Source organism: Vanellus vanellus (assembly GCF_965231255.1).
Source record: "Vanellus vanellus genome assembly, chromosome: 7".
NCBI classification, from domain to species: domain Eukaryota; kingdom Metazoa; phylum Chordata; class Aves; order Charadriiformes; family Charadriidae; genus Vanellus; species Vanellus vanellus.
The window spans coordinates 33,168,265-33,184,031 of NC_138912.1; the positions used below are offsets into that span (position 1 = coordinate 33,168,265).

General features: G+C 38.6%; 1 protein-coding gene across 1 annotated transcript in view; it reads left to right on the forward strand.

Annotated features, from left to right (window-relative positions):
- The window catches only part of BICC1 (BicC family RNA binding protein 1), a 114,635-nt gene that overhangs the window by 69,066 nt on the left and 29,802 nt on the right, over nucleotides 1-15,767 (forward strand). The gene's annotated exons all lie outside the window — the stretch shown is intronic.

The window sequence follows — 15,767 nt, forward strand, 5'->3', positions numbered from 1 at the left end:
TTTTTTTAATTTTTTTTTTTATTCCCCACCCTCAGTTTCTAGCAGTTACAAAGTAATTGTTATTTTATGGTAAATGCTTGTTGAGAACTCCAGTAGCCTATAATTTTGGCTGCGTGGCAGCAACTGAAGCTGCTGAATTGGTATAGTTTAACTAGAGAGACTGATACTCTCTGGCAACGTTTCTCAACCAAGGCTAGTCACTGAGGACTTCTGGCAACGTATGCTCCCTATATTAACTCCTGTGAAAGGGAAAGGTAAATGATCTCTCATTAATGCGAGGAAAGCTGTGGGAAAGGAAAAAGCTGGGAATGAAGTGGAATGGGGAAAGCGAGAGAGACGGAGAGGAAATGAAAGACTGATGAAGATAGGGAATTCCGACTGTTGGAAAGAGGTAGATGTGATTCAGCAAACAAATGGCAGGAAACATGAGGTTAGAGTGGGAGTCTTAAAGAAATGAGGCTTTTGAAAGAGTATAATAATAAAGAGTGGATGATGAAGACGGTATAAGGATAATGGGAAAACAGATGGGCGGGAAAGAGGAAGATGTGGGTGAAGGACTAGGTGAAAATGTATATACCAGGAAGTGGAGAGGAGGATTAGAGCCCAGCGTTCATAGGTGTCTGGCGTAGACTTCTAATGCATATCCTAGTCTTGGAAATGAGATCAGACACAATTCTGAAGTTTCTACTTGATGAATATCCTGAGGAAAAGCTGGTAAATACCATTGTATTGATACGGACTTCCATTACTGTCCTAGACCAGTGATTCAATATCTAACATGTCACTATTCTCATCTCTAATATCTTTGTGTTACTTCCATAAAGATGTAATTTAGATGACTGCAATTTCATTTTGTTAAACATTTAACAGATGTCTTGTCTTGCATCAAAACATATGTATGACTTAAAACACTGGGAACGCAAAACATTAATTTCTAGTGCATGGGAGATGAGGATGTTGGCACTTTCTGCTAAAAATCACAAAACTAAATTAGAATGTGTGCAAGTAAAACAAGATGGCAATAAAAAGGATTAAATTTGGGTGCAACTGTCATCCAGCTTATTGGATTTGTGTCCAGTGCGATGCCAAATAGCGTAAACTGCTTGGTTTCGCAATTCTGGAGAATAATAGCCAAGAAAGTAAGCTGAGAAAATATTGGACTTCAAGAAAATGCGAGCTGTTTTGTGGAATTTGCTTAAAATATTGCAATGCCAGTTTGCAGCAAGATTTTTAGCAATAAATTTGTAGAGTTATACTAAGATATACATGTGCAAGATACATTCCTGTGTATATTTTTCATCTCACGTTTCTACTGTAATGGAATGCAGTGAGAAGTCAAGCTCACGTTAGCTTTCCTGCCTGTGGGTACCCTCATGTGGAGAATTACAAATGTTATAGATATGCATTTGGTCACTTCAAAGAAACCAAACTTTTGGAATGAGCATACACTTTCGGGGAGGGTAAAAGAAACCCACTCAGCATGACAGTTTGCATGCAGTATTTGCTGTTTTCTTTTCTGCTTGCAGGAAATTTGCCTGAAACCTAAGTAGGTCGAGTGACTTCCCATCCTTCAAGTGATTGAAATGTAGCATCTTTCCTTCTGATGTACTGTCCCATACTGGGCAGTGTTTTCATTGATCATTAATTGATGGGATAGTATGTATTTATTAAATTGCAACTGGCATCAAGTTGACAGAGAACATAATTCACTCTCAAAACAAATTGGAGAAATGATGTAAAATTAATAACAACTCAGTAATGGTAACTCACAAAGGTGGCTTAAATGACCACCTGTAATAGTTCAGTCCGTACCTTCTGAGAGGGTTGTTTTGGTTTTGTTTTCTTTTTTTTTTTTTTTTTTTTTAAAAAGAACTGATCCTCATTTAGGTGCTTACTGCAGGGTGCTGCAAGAAGGAATCCATGTAGAACAGCCACAACAGCGCACATCTGTTCACTAGGGAGGGGAGCAGATTTATGGATTCTGTAAGTAAAGACGGTGTTCGTTTCAGAGTGAAAGGGTTAGAAGAAAAATAAACCAAAAAAAAAAAAAGTTACTACAGAGAAGGCCACTTGTAGCATGAGTTATTGGTAAAGTGCAGGACAAAAGAGATAAGGTCTATGAGTTTATGAAAAAATGGATTATGTTTTTAATTAGCTGACTTATTATGTTAAAAAAATACTACTTAGCAATGTAAATAGCATATAAGCCCAAAGTAAGAGACTTTAATTAACCTCACCCCCCCCCCCCCAATATACACTGACAGAGAGGAATTTTCTTTTGTGCATATTCTTTGCTTCTTGCTCTTGTCGTTTTAGTAAATAAAACTTGAACCACAGTCATTGCTGACTTCAGCAGCTGAAAATGAACACCTGGTAACTTATATTTGAGTGCCTAAATTTAGGTTCCTAAATCTGTATCTGCAAGCGGTGTCCTTTGCTGTTGTGTTCCCATCTGCTGGCAGGGAAAAGATGCGAGTGCAGAGCTGGGGTGAGAGTTGGTGCTGGGGGAGCGTTCCTCATAGGTCAGACTCTGTGGCATATTTCGGCTTTTCTTAAGTTCCTGTCACTTTTCTTGCCTCAGCACCAACCGCATGTAGTTGTTTATTTCACAACCAGCATTTTGCCATTAGCAGTGCCTTGGTATTTAAAACCAAGAGGTGAATATTGTGCTGTCCCAAGCAGTTTTGCTAGTGGGTGGTGGGTTACCCAGATTTCTTGTGTCTTTTGAACCAAGGTTGTTAGGTGCAGTGGCTCTGCCGTGCCTCCCCTGGCCTTTCACTGCCTTACTAGGTGGAAAAAAGCCGGTTGGGTACAGAGCAAGTGTTTGGAGCAGATCAGTGAGTGGTTATAAAGAGGCATGTGACAGCTCTGCGTGTCCATCCCTCAGCGCGCACTAAAGCAGAGAAGGAAGCCATAGGACACGCAGCTCTGACTTGTGCCAAGTTGAAAGGGCAGGTTCTGACACTGCTCTGAGAGCATGGGGAGTTTGCTCTTTAGAGCTACCATGCCTCTCCTAAAGAAGGTGGGACTCCAGAGGGTGGGATGAGTAAATTGGGATTTCTGGGAGACAGAGGGTTTGTCTTTTTGCCACTGAAGAGTTTTATTCTGAAAATGTTGCAAATCTCTACTTCCTGCTGTTAAAATGGACCTTTTTTCCTCTCACTTGCTGACCTTCTTCAGTTGCCACTGGCTTAATCACTGTAATGACACAGGGTTTTTTTGGTTTTTTTGTTTTTTGTTTTTTTTTTTCTCCATGGGCAGACTAAAGTTTTAACTGGACGGTGAGGTATGCAAGCCCATAGCTGATAACTAAAATATTGACATAATCCTATGTCTCACATTGACATTCAAGAGTTAAACTGGCGTGGTAGCATATGGGGAGTGATAGGTCAGATTTTTTTAATTTCTCTCAAGCAGCGTCTTTGTTTTGTAAGTCTTGTGTTTGCAGATAATTTTAGGAGTGACTCTTATGCCTGGTAGTAGCAATAACCAAAACCAAGTATTTGCAAAAATTCTTTGTTTAATTCTGGTTGAAATTCATCAGAGTAAAATCAGTTGAAGGCAAATTTTTCAATATGGTATAAATTTATTATTGAATGAATTACTAATTTTTACTCTTTTTGCTATACTTGTGAGCTAGAATTTGACTTTGACTTTTCTACACTTAATGGAAAATTTGTCTTCTCCCACAAATATTTAGACAGCTAAACTGAGGGGACAATTTTCAGCTGGTTTATGTTGTTTGTCTGCAGCTGCAGCTCTATGTTTTCCTGGTTTAAATTGATGGGACATGACAGACTTGTAAGAGATGCTGGAAAGGGGCTGTAATCTCTTTTTTTTCTATAGAGGAACAATAAGTGGAAAACTAACACTGGAAATTTTTTACTTTAAACTGTGAATATAAAACTTGAAACAAAGATGACTTTTGAGTTTCTCAGCATCTCTGCTGCTTTCTAAGTGGACATATTCTCTACCTGAAGGTCCAAATTTCATATACTTTTTCTATAACTTGCCAGGATTGACAATATTTGCATGTCTTGCAATCTGAAATGTGTGCACGCACACAAAGTATCCAGTCTCTCTTTCGTGAGTGGCTGTTCTTCTCAGGCAGAGATAAAGCTGGAAAAGTTCAGCTGCTTTCTCTGTTTATGATGTTTGGCTTGTGAATACATCAAGGAAAACAATCTTTGTAGTTTTAATAGTTCTCCAAGTATGCACCTTAGGTAGCTGCTGCTAATTAACCTACAGACTACCTGTTGCAGTTGTTTAACTATTGTTTATCTTAACACAACTTTGTAAATGCTAAATATTTTCTGTAATGTGTTGCTAAGGCAATCAGTTCATAATTGACTTAAAGATTTAAAGCAAGTCTCTTGCTGACATTGTGTTTATTGTTTGGAATTCCAGATTAATTACAGCATGTATTGCAGTCGCTGTATTATGAGCTACATCTGCTTTTTGTTAACTTTCTCTGTAAATGAGAAACTGTCAGTGCATACTGGTTCTCATATTCTGAAGAAAAAATCCCCAAACCCTATAATTGTGTACTTTAAAAATTAAAGAATCGTTGTGTTTAGATCACAAGTTCGTTTATTTCTTTTGTTTCTGGAGGAGCTGACCCAAGCATAGATGACTCCTCCCTGTTTTGCAATAAATAAATGAAGAGAAGACTGTCCCAGGCCATTCAAAACTTGGCCACAGGAGTTCATGTTGATTCCCTTCGATGTGAGCAGTTAGACACGCACAAATCCACAGCATCCCTTGTGCCAGCAGCTGGCAGCAAATACTTCATTTACTGGGGTTATTTAAATGAGCCTCCAGATTGCTACCATTTCAGAAAACAGCCAGATCAATTAACTCTCTCCCCTTTGCATGCAGTGTAGGTGACAACTGAGAAAGCTTTTAAAGAAAGTAACATTTGCTAGAGCCTTTTATTTTGTTTGCTAATGCTTCTCGGTGCTTCTGTGCTGGGGGGGTGTGTGCCTACAGCAATGAATGCTGCTTCTACGCAAAAACGTAAAATCATGCATTTGTATCAGATCAGAGAAAGATACAATACATTTATGGTCACACTTCTGAATGATTTAAGGAAACACATTCTAAGTAGTCTGCAGGTGGACATGGTACCTTAGTTTACGGCAGAGTGATTTGAACTGTCTTCGTTCTTGTGAGAAGAGTAGGAATGAAGTTTTGGGCTTTTTTATTTTTGATTACGTCTTGCTGTACTTGCTGTAAAGAACAGCAATTTGCTTATACTCAGGCAGATAAGGGAGAGCCAAAATACAAACACAGTTGTAATATGAAGGGAATTATCAAGGGACTTGACATCCAGTGAGAGTGCTTGGCAGTAACTGTAGTAAAAACTGAAATTTCAAGCCCTGGAATGTAGTAATATGAACTCTTATCATTGTAATTAAATTACTTGGGAATACAAATTTGTCTCCATCTTTCAGCGAAAACTGGAATTAGCTGATGTACTGGTTTGGGATTTTTAGGAGCTTCTAGCCATTAGCAGATACCTTGCAATGTGCTCCGTATTGTGTTCACGTGTTTTTCCATCTGAACATATGGAAAGACTTCTTTACTTTGTGGGTGCCAGAGCACTGGAACAGGCTGCCCAGGGAGGTTGTGGAGTCTCCTTCTCTGGAGATATTCAAAACCTGCCTGGATGCCGTCCTGTCTAACCTGCTCTAGGTGAATCTGCTTTGACAGGGGGGTTGGACTAGATGATCTCCCAAGGTCCCTGCCAACCCTGACCGTTCTGTGATTCTGTGAACTAGAGACTGCCATAGTCTTCCACTCAATGATTCCCATCCTTCTACTTAAACTCAATTTTGGGGCACACAAAAGGCGCTTTATTAGAATGACTGCTGCAGTTCACATCACGCAGATGCTCAACAAGCGATTCATTTTTCTAGAGGTGATTTTTGCTATTGGTCTAATATTGGAGAGACAGATGAACAGGAGAGATGCAGAGAAAATTCATTTGAGAACAGCTCGGGGATGATTTCCCAGTTTAAAAGGCAACACTTGACATCATTCAAGTGTCTGGGTTTTTTTAAGCGTATCACAAAGAAATGGCTCTTGCAGAGGAACGATGTGGGTAGGTAGTGTGGTATTTATTTGCTATGAACTCCTCCCTGAAAAGAAAAGCAGAAGCTTTCAGTTAGGTCAGTGGTCTTCAGGAGATGAAGGTTCACTTCCCAGATCAGCTGCAAACTGCCTGTCATTCCAGAGAAAATAATTTAAAATCTGTGAATAAGAATAAATTTTTAATGTAAGATAAGCAACTGTAACATATATTACCATGCTAAAAGCCAAGAAACGGTAGATTATTATATGATTAAAATGTGTAATTCAGTATTCACATAAAAAATCACTTGTATAAAAGCATCCCAAAGTTTGCAACAGTCATAAATAGTTTTCACTAGGTGACTAATTGTTTTTTCTTTACTAGGTGCATCACGAGTCGATTTAGGGAAGTAGTGTTTCCATCTTTCTTCTTATGTGCCTATTTGCCTTTTTCTTACTGGGGATTACAGCCTGCACAACAGTGGTGCATGGAGAAAGCTATTACATTGCCATACTGGCTGGGGGGGAAGCACCTTGGGCTTTTAGAAAATAATACTAAAAAAAAATCTTGTTCAACGAATGGCAGAAAGTAATTGATAACAGTCAGCAATTTTGAATCAAATTTCATGCACGTTGCATTAGCATAACTTCAAAATATGTATTAATATCTAACACTTCAAATTTCAAACTCAAGATGCAGAAATGTAATCTATGTGGCAATGAATGATCTAACTTTCTGTATCAGAAAATTACTGCTTTCTTTATAGCTTCAAAAAGAGTTAAGGCCATCTTTCTTCTGTCATATCTACTATTGTAAGCAATGTTATTTTTATCTGGCAGATGAAAAGACAAAATAGGCAGTGAATGCAATCTGCTTGCACCTAAGTTCTCTTCCATAAGAGACTACTAAGCCATTAAATCAATATTAAGCTGTGGGCTGTTAGACTGGAGTTTTAGTGGATTGTCAGCACTGTAAGAAAACCTCTGTGTTGCACTGCTGTGAGTCCCTGTTGTGCCTGTGTCTGTCTGGGTGCTCTGTGTGCCAACACCACGCAGGTCGCTGAGGCAGGTACATCGTGCACTAGCATTTATGAGCGATAAGCCCGTGATTTTTCTAAATACATAGGTCTTACTTTTTCTTACTTAAAATAAAAATAAGTACTGTAAATAACGTATGTTCAAGATGAGTAACAAAAGGTCTGCTAGAGCTCTAAACTCAGTCTAACAACGGTTCACTATAATGCAAATAGTAAAACCATCTAATGGGGCTTTTTATGCTTGGTGTTGGCAATATTTGCTCAAATCTTGCTGTTGACAATACAGTGGCCAGAAGCATCGCTCTACTGTCTGCCAGTTGGTAATGTATAACCATTCATATTCCCTGATTGCAACTCTTGCTGCTGTTGGTCCCAGCAGGCACCAGTCTGTGTTTTGCCTTGGCTCGCAGACCTCCCGTTCCAGCTTTTAAGCTGCTTGTTGCTCTGCCTGTTAGCTCATCGGGACCTGCCTGTAGTCTGCTCCTGCAGAGGCTGGTTGCTGATGGGGATCTCCTCGCTGGGGCGCTCTGCTCCTCTGTGCGGTGCTGCATCTTTGCACTATGTTCATTGCCCTTCACATCCTTACTTGGCAGCTGATTAAGTACTTGATATTGAGCATTTATACCCCTTGTGTCTGGGTTGGGGGGGAAGCTTAGAGGTGCCCTTTGAAAGGCAAATACACTCAGTGCGTGGTCTGACTATGCCTTGCTGTAACTTGAAATAAGAATCATTTTCATCTACTGCATGTAGCTCTTGCTACTTGGTTAGCTCTCAAGAGGGCTGTACAGATGTTTCTTTATTGGACTTTTCATTTTTCTCTTTATTTAAAAAAAAAACAAAAGACCCCAAACAAAACAAAAAACTCGTTCACCATGGTCATCGGGAACACAGTTGAAATATGAACCTCTAAAAATACGATCATCCAAGAAAGGGAGACTTTTCTGGGGGGAATCCATTTCACCCTGGAAGTGTGATACTAAAGCAGAGAAAGTGATAGAGTATTTGTAATCGTAACAAAAATATTATGTTTAGCAGTCTTTGGCTTTAGTAGCCAGGTGCCTGATGTTTGCATCTTTCTGCTAACACGTCATTTCATACCGGTTCTCTAGCAGACAGTTCTGTTTGTTCTGTTCACTCAGGTGTATCTAATGCAGGAGTCTTTGCTGGGGACTAGCTGCATCCTCCTGTTCCAGCCACAGAATCAGTACTTGCCAATGGCTGTGTAAAAATCATCTCGGGCAGTGAAATGCAGTCAGTTAGAGCAATAAGACATTAAAGTCTTACAGCAGTAACTGGGGCGTATGAAGATGCAAAGTAAGTGCAGTTGGGTTTGGATGTGGGGGGATTTGAAAAGAAGGCTGAGCCTGAGGCATGTGTTCAGGCTCATGAGTCAGATGTCGTGATGCTTTTTATTTAGCAAAACACAGCCACAATGACTTTTTTGCAAATGTGTGTGTAAGAAACTAAAATTATCTTGAGGCTTATGTGTCAAAATTGTAACCTTGAATATGAGTCCATGTACAGTGAAGATATTATGGTGTTATTTCTGATAGGAATGTTGTGGGTTGTTTTGTAGGTCCTCTATTAAGTTGATCTTATAATACTATAGCTTTTTTTCTTCCCTTTATTTCTTATTTTCGTTCCCAGGCTTTGTGGTTCTGTGATTGTGCTTTGAGGTACAGTAGCAACAGACATTTAAGTAACGAGCTGTGAATTCATTGGTTCCATGCTGAAAAAATAAGACATAACAGACTTTGTGTCCCGCTGAGAGATTGCCTTGCTTTGGGTGGCTGCTCGGGCTAAAGGCTGGAGAACAAATGCCCAAGAAGTAGCAGAATTGCAGCATGGCATGTGCCTTTTAGTGTCTGAATGCATTTATAACATGTCCCTAATGACCTTATTTGGGAAAAGTAAAATAACGAATTTAAGCTAATTATGGTGGTAAGAAAATGAAATGATGTAACTGAAATGGAGTCTCTGGGAGATTACAATTAATTCATTCTCGTTTCTTCTTTCCAGGTTTTCTTCTTCTCCACCTTGGCCTACCCCTTCTCCTTTCAAATCGGGTCACTTTTCTGTTTAAATTGCCATGCGTTCTGTTACCTCTTCCTTGTCTTACCTCTTTGCTTAAGCTTTAAGAGAAGTCTTTTCAGCCTCTTTTCCTCTGTCACTGGGTCCGAAATCCAGTCATCAATAGTTTATTTCTCCAAAAATAATAAGTTGCACAGGTAATCTATTTTTTAAAGCTTATATGATGTTTCTGGGTAATTTTCATTTAATTCGGGACATTCTGAACGTTAATTTTTTGTGTTCTGCTGGGATGTTTCAAGGCTGCTAAGAGACCTAAATGTGGGATTCAGCTATGATTTGATGTAGAAGCGCACCTGATTTTATTTCTTTTCACTTGTGAGGCTACATCAAACAGGTATTTCACTTTAAGTTGACATTTTGTTTAAAGTAGCCTGTTACAGGTTTTAAAGTTTTCTTTTGAACTCCACTATGAAATCTTTGCTTTGCTCTACCAGGTGTTGCACAGCATTTCTTTGGTTGTGTGTGTGTAAGGTCTGTTTTACCCAGTCTCTGCTTCATGAGTATCTATGTGTATGTGTGTCTATGTATGTATATGTCTGTGTATAATGTATTTTTATAAATGGCAGAGAGAAGTAAGCAGGCGATAGCAGGCTTCACCATCATACAGTTGTTACAGTGCAGGATTGAAAGCAATTTAATGCTCCTCAGGTGACTACATAATGGCAACCAAAATGTAAAAATAGCGAAGGGATGCACGTAAACTGCTTTCCCTGGAGCTGTGGCAGAAGCAGTGCAACAAGTATTTGCTTTTTCTCAGATTCCTTCTTGTGTTCTGAATAGAAGAAAAATTCTAAAGATGGTTTGGAGTTAGATGCCAGTAAGGGGGAAGGTTAAGAGTCAAAAAGTTCTCAGAAGACAAAGAGTCTTTCAAATGTGTGCGCGCATATAGGCAGTGGCTCTAGCTCTTCCCAAGGACATTTCGTAATCAGCTGTTTGTCCACAACAAACAGATCCCCTAGAATGCTCAGAGCCTCAGGATATGTCTACTCTGAAGACACTATTAATTGCTTGCAGCCCATGGTTTGGGCTAGTTAGCTAGTTGCAATCTGGTGCAGAGATGCTGCTGCTGCAGTCTAATTTAAACTACAAAAAAAAAGCCCCATGTCGTTGAGTGCTATGTCTGAGGACACTCTGGAGTCTGCAGTAGGGAATGGCCCATTGCATTCTGCCTTAATACATGAGTAGCTTTTTCCCCTTCTGTGGTTTAGATACTGGGAGGTAAAATAAGTGGACTGAGGTGCATTGGAGAGAGGGTGACAATTCTTTTAACCTGGTAAGCCAACTGTGCCCAAGTGACAAATTTCCTTTTTTATTCAATGGAGTTACTTTGCATGTGCCCTTAATCATGAGCATTTGCTGCATGCTTTTAGCCTTAATGTTTTCTTCTCCACAGGAGCAGATTGAGTCTATTTCAAATCTGTCTTGGCTATCATCAATCCATCTAGTTTGATCAGTGACTATCCACTCTAACAACTGTACACACAATATTTCCTGATTTATTTAAAAGCATTAAATAAATTGTTTCAATTCAATTATCCCTTTTCCATACTAACAGTAAGTCCTACTTCACCTTTTTGATTGTTTCACTTGTAGACCTCTTTTTGTTGCTGTGTGAATAATGTACTCGCTCTTCCAGTTGAGAACATAACTTAGATACGTTCATTTGGCTTTCTCTCTTTATTTTAACTTCTCATATAGCTTAGTGTGGTTTTGCTGGTAATTTTGAGGCAGATATTTCCATAACTTGTCCTTAAAAATGCTAGGTTTCTTTTGTCTTTGTTTTTCTTTGAATGGCTCGAGTTCAGTAATACTCATGGGCTGCTCAGATCCTAATCAGCTACTTATTAAAAATGACTGTCATCTGCCCTGGTGTTGCCCAGTTGTCTAGCTATTTTTAGAGTAGTGGCATTTTGGTAACTTAAGTAAAGTCTCTTCATCCTGTAAACAAGCTAGATGCATAGCTGTGGTCTGAGGAGTTCGCCCAGATATTACATTTAATGTCTGATTCGCCGGAGAGGTCTACACAGTTAAATGTCTAATTATTTGAAAAACTTCTTGCCTGGCAAAGGTTCAGTGCAGATGCATTTGCGCTGGCACAAACCTATTTTCGCTTATAGGAATTTTATTTTGTTTACTGAAATGGTGCACACAATAGTAGCAAAAGAGCTGGAGGCTTGCTGGTATGGCTGTGGACAAAGACTGAGGAGGTGGAAACTCTGCCAAAGTGTGGAGTGAGGAATTTGAGGATAGGAGCAATAAAAGGCCACTTCAAGGCAGGAGTCTGGCAAAATGAAGACTGTTGAGAAAAATTTCCAGCATTTTCTGTTGTGTAACTTTAGTTTTCTATTTTGTGTAAATATTCCCCCATTCTTTAGAAGGGGGGGAGGGAATCTGTTAAAATTAAATTTATCTTTTCCATTCTTAAGGAAAAAGATACTGCCTGTCAAAATTGATTAAAAGATAGATTACTACACAATGAAGTTTTTTCTGTTTTGCAAGACACTAATCACGTTGTTTCTTATGAGTCAAAATCTTTTCTAGTTTCTGATACTATACCTGTATTAGGAGCATTAGAGCCTTATATGCTTTTAGCACACGGAATTCTTCTGAAGCCTTTGGTCTGTGTTTGCAAATAGTTTGTAAAGCTTTGGTGTCTCATTTCTTCATTCATGGTAGGCATCTGTTCTTTGCTCTAACTCTAGTTCTATTTAAAATATACTTCCACTTATGTTCAAAAGCTTTTTAAAACAAAATAGGCGAAGCAGGGGAATGAGATCCCTCCCCCTCCCTCCCCCCCCCCCCCCCCCCAGTAAAAACAGGTACCAAAACCAGTGTTCCTCAGGGATGGAGTATGGCATAACATCTTGGTGATCTGATCCAGTTGTCATCTGGTCAAAAATGACACTGTTATGGCCCCAGTCTCAGCAGGAGCCGTTTCTGTTGGAATCGGTTGGTCTCGTTCAATGGGTGGTCTCACTCCAGTTAAGGTTATGTACAGGTGCTGACCGGAGGGTGATTTTACAGTTGTCTGTACTGACAGTGATATACATACGTTACACCTGCTATACCTTTATGCCTCACAATCCGCCTTATGCTTTTAAGAGTGCCATTTACTCTGTTTTGGACTGTGTTGAGAAGGCATTGCTACAGTGGCACCCTGAAGGTATTTCAAATGTTAAATATAGAGCTTTATCCAGCAAATATTTTTGTCTTAGTACTAAGGCAGGGTAGTAAATCTTTTCTAAATTAAAATGTAACTGTAAATCCATGTAATAAATAGTTACACCTGAAAAACAGATGATAGGGAAAAGTTTTATGGTCAGTCCAGTCTAGTGTAAATGCAATAGCAAACAGACATTTGTCATACACAAGTACTGAACACCGTAAGTTTGTGAGGGCAAGAAGTAACCCATTGTCTGGAACCATTTTTAATGTATTTGGCTCCCTCTTGGTGGCAACAGCTTCAGAAAACATTTAGAAAGTTTAAGTAAACTGTTTTAATTACTCCCTTGTATTGGTGCACAAAGACCTTATGTGGTCATTTCATTCCTATTCAGATAACAATCCTGACAACAATTGTCAGATACTATCCAGTTTCAGCTTTTTCCACAAAATAGTTCCGATTAACCAGAAAGCTGGAACTGAAGGTAAGTGCTGATCCCATTAGTGACAGGTTTTCTCTATTTAGCGGACAGTTGATTGAGGTCAAATGCAGCCTTTTGTGCGCTGGGCTTCCAAGAAGTTTGGGAGAAGCTTGCCTTTTGATTATCTCCCGGTAAACTGTGGTATAGTGTTATAAAACAGAAACAGAAAGTCCTTTACTTTGAAAATAAATAATTTAGCCAGAGAAAAAAAAAAAAAACAGCTAGCTTCTCTAGCTCATTTTTTGTAATGATTGGTGATTGGTCAAATCAGAGTATTTAGGGTTGGGCTCAGAAAGAGTTGGTATAATGACAGGTGATTTGATTATCATATATGAACATTCACTGGAAGACACTGAACACTAAAGGTTCTTTAATGCGGGCGGGGGGAGAACAAGAACCAGTGAGCCTCAGTGTCACAAATCAGGCACAAATCTGAGAGGCTGAAACTGATGAACCATTAGAGCAAACCATTTTCCACATTTTCCAGAGGAACTGCAATGCAAAGAAGCTAATTGATTCCATAGAGAGGTATATTTAAGAAATGTAAGGGTCTATACTATCCAGAAAATCAGATTACATGATCTGATTTGCCTCTCTGAATTTTTAATTCCAGAAGTTATCTGTTTGTGTGTAGATTCAGTATTATTTGGGTGCCTGTTGGTTTCCTGCAGATCATACCTAATATCAATGCACTTTCAACTCCTGCAAAGCCAGTTCAAAGAATTCAATCTCTATTAGTTGCATGTAACTGTTATCATGCAAAATTTTGATGTGGGTGTCCTCTAGATTGTGTTTCCTTGAAGGAAAGAGTGAGCAAGTCTCAAAGGAAGAATTCTGTTCACTTAAAAACAAGTTGCTTCATATCCATTACCAACCACTGTGTCATTGAGAAGAAGTCAAGTAAGGAGAGGGTACTTAAGACCAATTTTGAAAGATTTCGTAGCATATTTTAGAATTGTCACTGGCATCAGTGAATTCTTTTTTGCTTAGTGTATTCTTCTTTGCTTTTGTTTTTCAAGTGAGTAATTGAGGTTTTTTCCCTCTGAAAAGAACAAAGAAAGGTTAAATGTAGAAATACAGAACTTTTTGCTGAAGCTGTCAGTATCAAAAAAAAAAAAAAAAAAAAAAAAAAAAAAGAGTCTAACTGAGATGAGAAATGGAAAAAATAGGTATTCCAAAAAGTATTTTCACCCATGGCTAAACAAATAGTATTATGGAATTGTAGTAGTCATATTTGGTACTAATAGGATGCCAGGCTTGATTTCAGATATTTTTCATACTTGTGACCAAATGTGTATTAAAATACAATGTTTACAAGTATGTGAAAATCAACCCCAAAGTGGCACTGGTCTGGTTTTGTGTTTTTCCTGGTTGCTTCTAATGAGCACTTGGAGCGTACATAGTGCGCTAGAAGCTCCTTCTGGGAACTTCTGCCTGCGACATCCACTTCAAATATCATTCACAGCTTAAACACATTAGAACCACATGGCTTACTGTCAACTTAAAAAAGAAAAGAAAAATTGCCCTTAAGACTTTTTTTTAATTATTTTTTTTTTACTTAGCTCCATTGTGAAAAGGCTGAAGCAGCAGATTTTTGGAGCTTCTGTAGATTCTATGTGCGTACCATGTTTTTGCAACTACAGTTTTTCCATTTTTAAAAATGAAATATATCTATTTCTCAGAAGACAAAATGCTGCATTTTTCTTGACTTTCTTGAAACTTGGCGGTGAACCTTGTGTCTCTTCAGCGTTTCTGTATCCCCAGCTGAATGTGCTCAGAACTTCCCAGTGGTAAAGACTAGAGATTTTTATTGTTGGAACAAAAAGAGTATCCAGGCATGGCTTAAACAGTTTCAGTTTTCAATTGAATACAACAGGTTTACAATCTAAAGTTGTGTTATTTGGCAGTTCTTTAGCAGTGAAGTGATTTTTCAATCGTTGAGATGATGGGAAAGGCAGATATGTTATGATATGGCTATGTTTTCTCCTGACGTTGAGAATGTATTTACTTTTATATACCCAAAGATGTATGTATCTGTCTAGCATAATTAATTAGATTAATTCATTAGCCAGAAGAGGGTTTGGAATATTTTTTTTGAGAACAGTTCATCCCATCATAGGAGAAAAAGCGCTGTTAACACTGCAAAAGGGCAGAGGACTCAAGAACTGGGGAAAGATAAATAGGTATCACCTGCAAAGTCATGTCCTTGTTTCTGATACTTAAAAAATTGGGTGGTGGTTGGGGATTTTCTGTTTGTTTTAAATGAACCTATATTTAATGTTTTGACAGTAATTTTGCATTGTGGTACTTTATGCTTCTGGACACCAGATGGTGCTGCTAAACTATCTAACATGTCATTTTCACACTTCTTTGAGTAATAGATACTTGATTTAGTTCCAAAGTCAGTTCTGTACTTTCTGACCAGGTGTATATTCCAGGATGCAGAACTGTACCTGATAGCTCAGCACAGCACCTTCTGCTGTTTAAGGACAACGGTCTTAAAATTGTAATGTGAACTGAAGCGTATTGTAGAATCAATGTTTTAGATCTCGGTGGGCAAAAACTGCCATCAGCTGGTATTCCTCCTGGGTATATAGCTTAATAGCAAATCTTAATTTATATACTTAACACTTTAATAAATCTCTTAAGTGTCACTTAAATTTGATTTGATAACTTCAATCAGAAAACTTTTGGTGGAAGCACCTTTATTTCCAGGTTGAAACTGCAAAGGATATTTCTAGAGACTAAATATAGTGAAGTGATGATGCAGGTGGGTTGGTTTGGCTTTTTTACATAGACATCGTGTTAAGCTTGAGTAAGGCTGTCAAAAAGCGTTTAGTTGTCATCTGTTAATGTTTGTTTGAGAAGACATGATGGCGTAGCTACGTAATTGCATTGCAGACATTTATAATACTGTGATGTG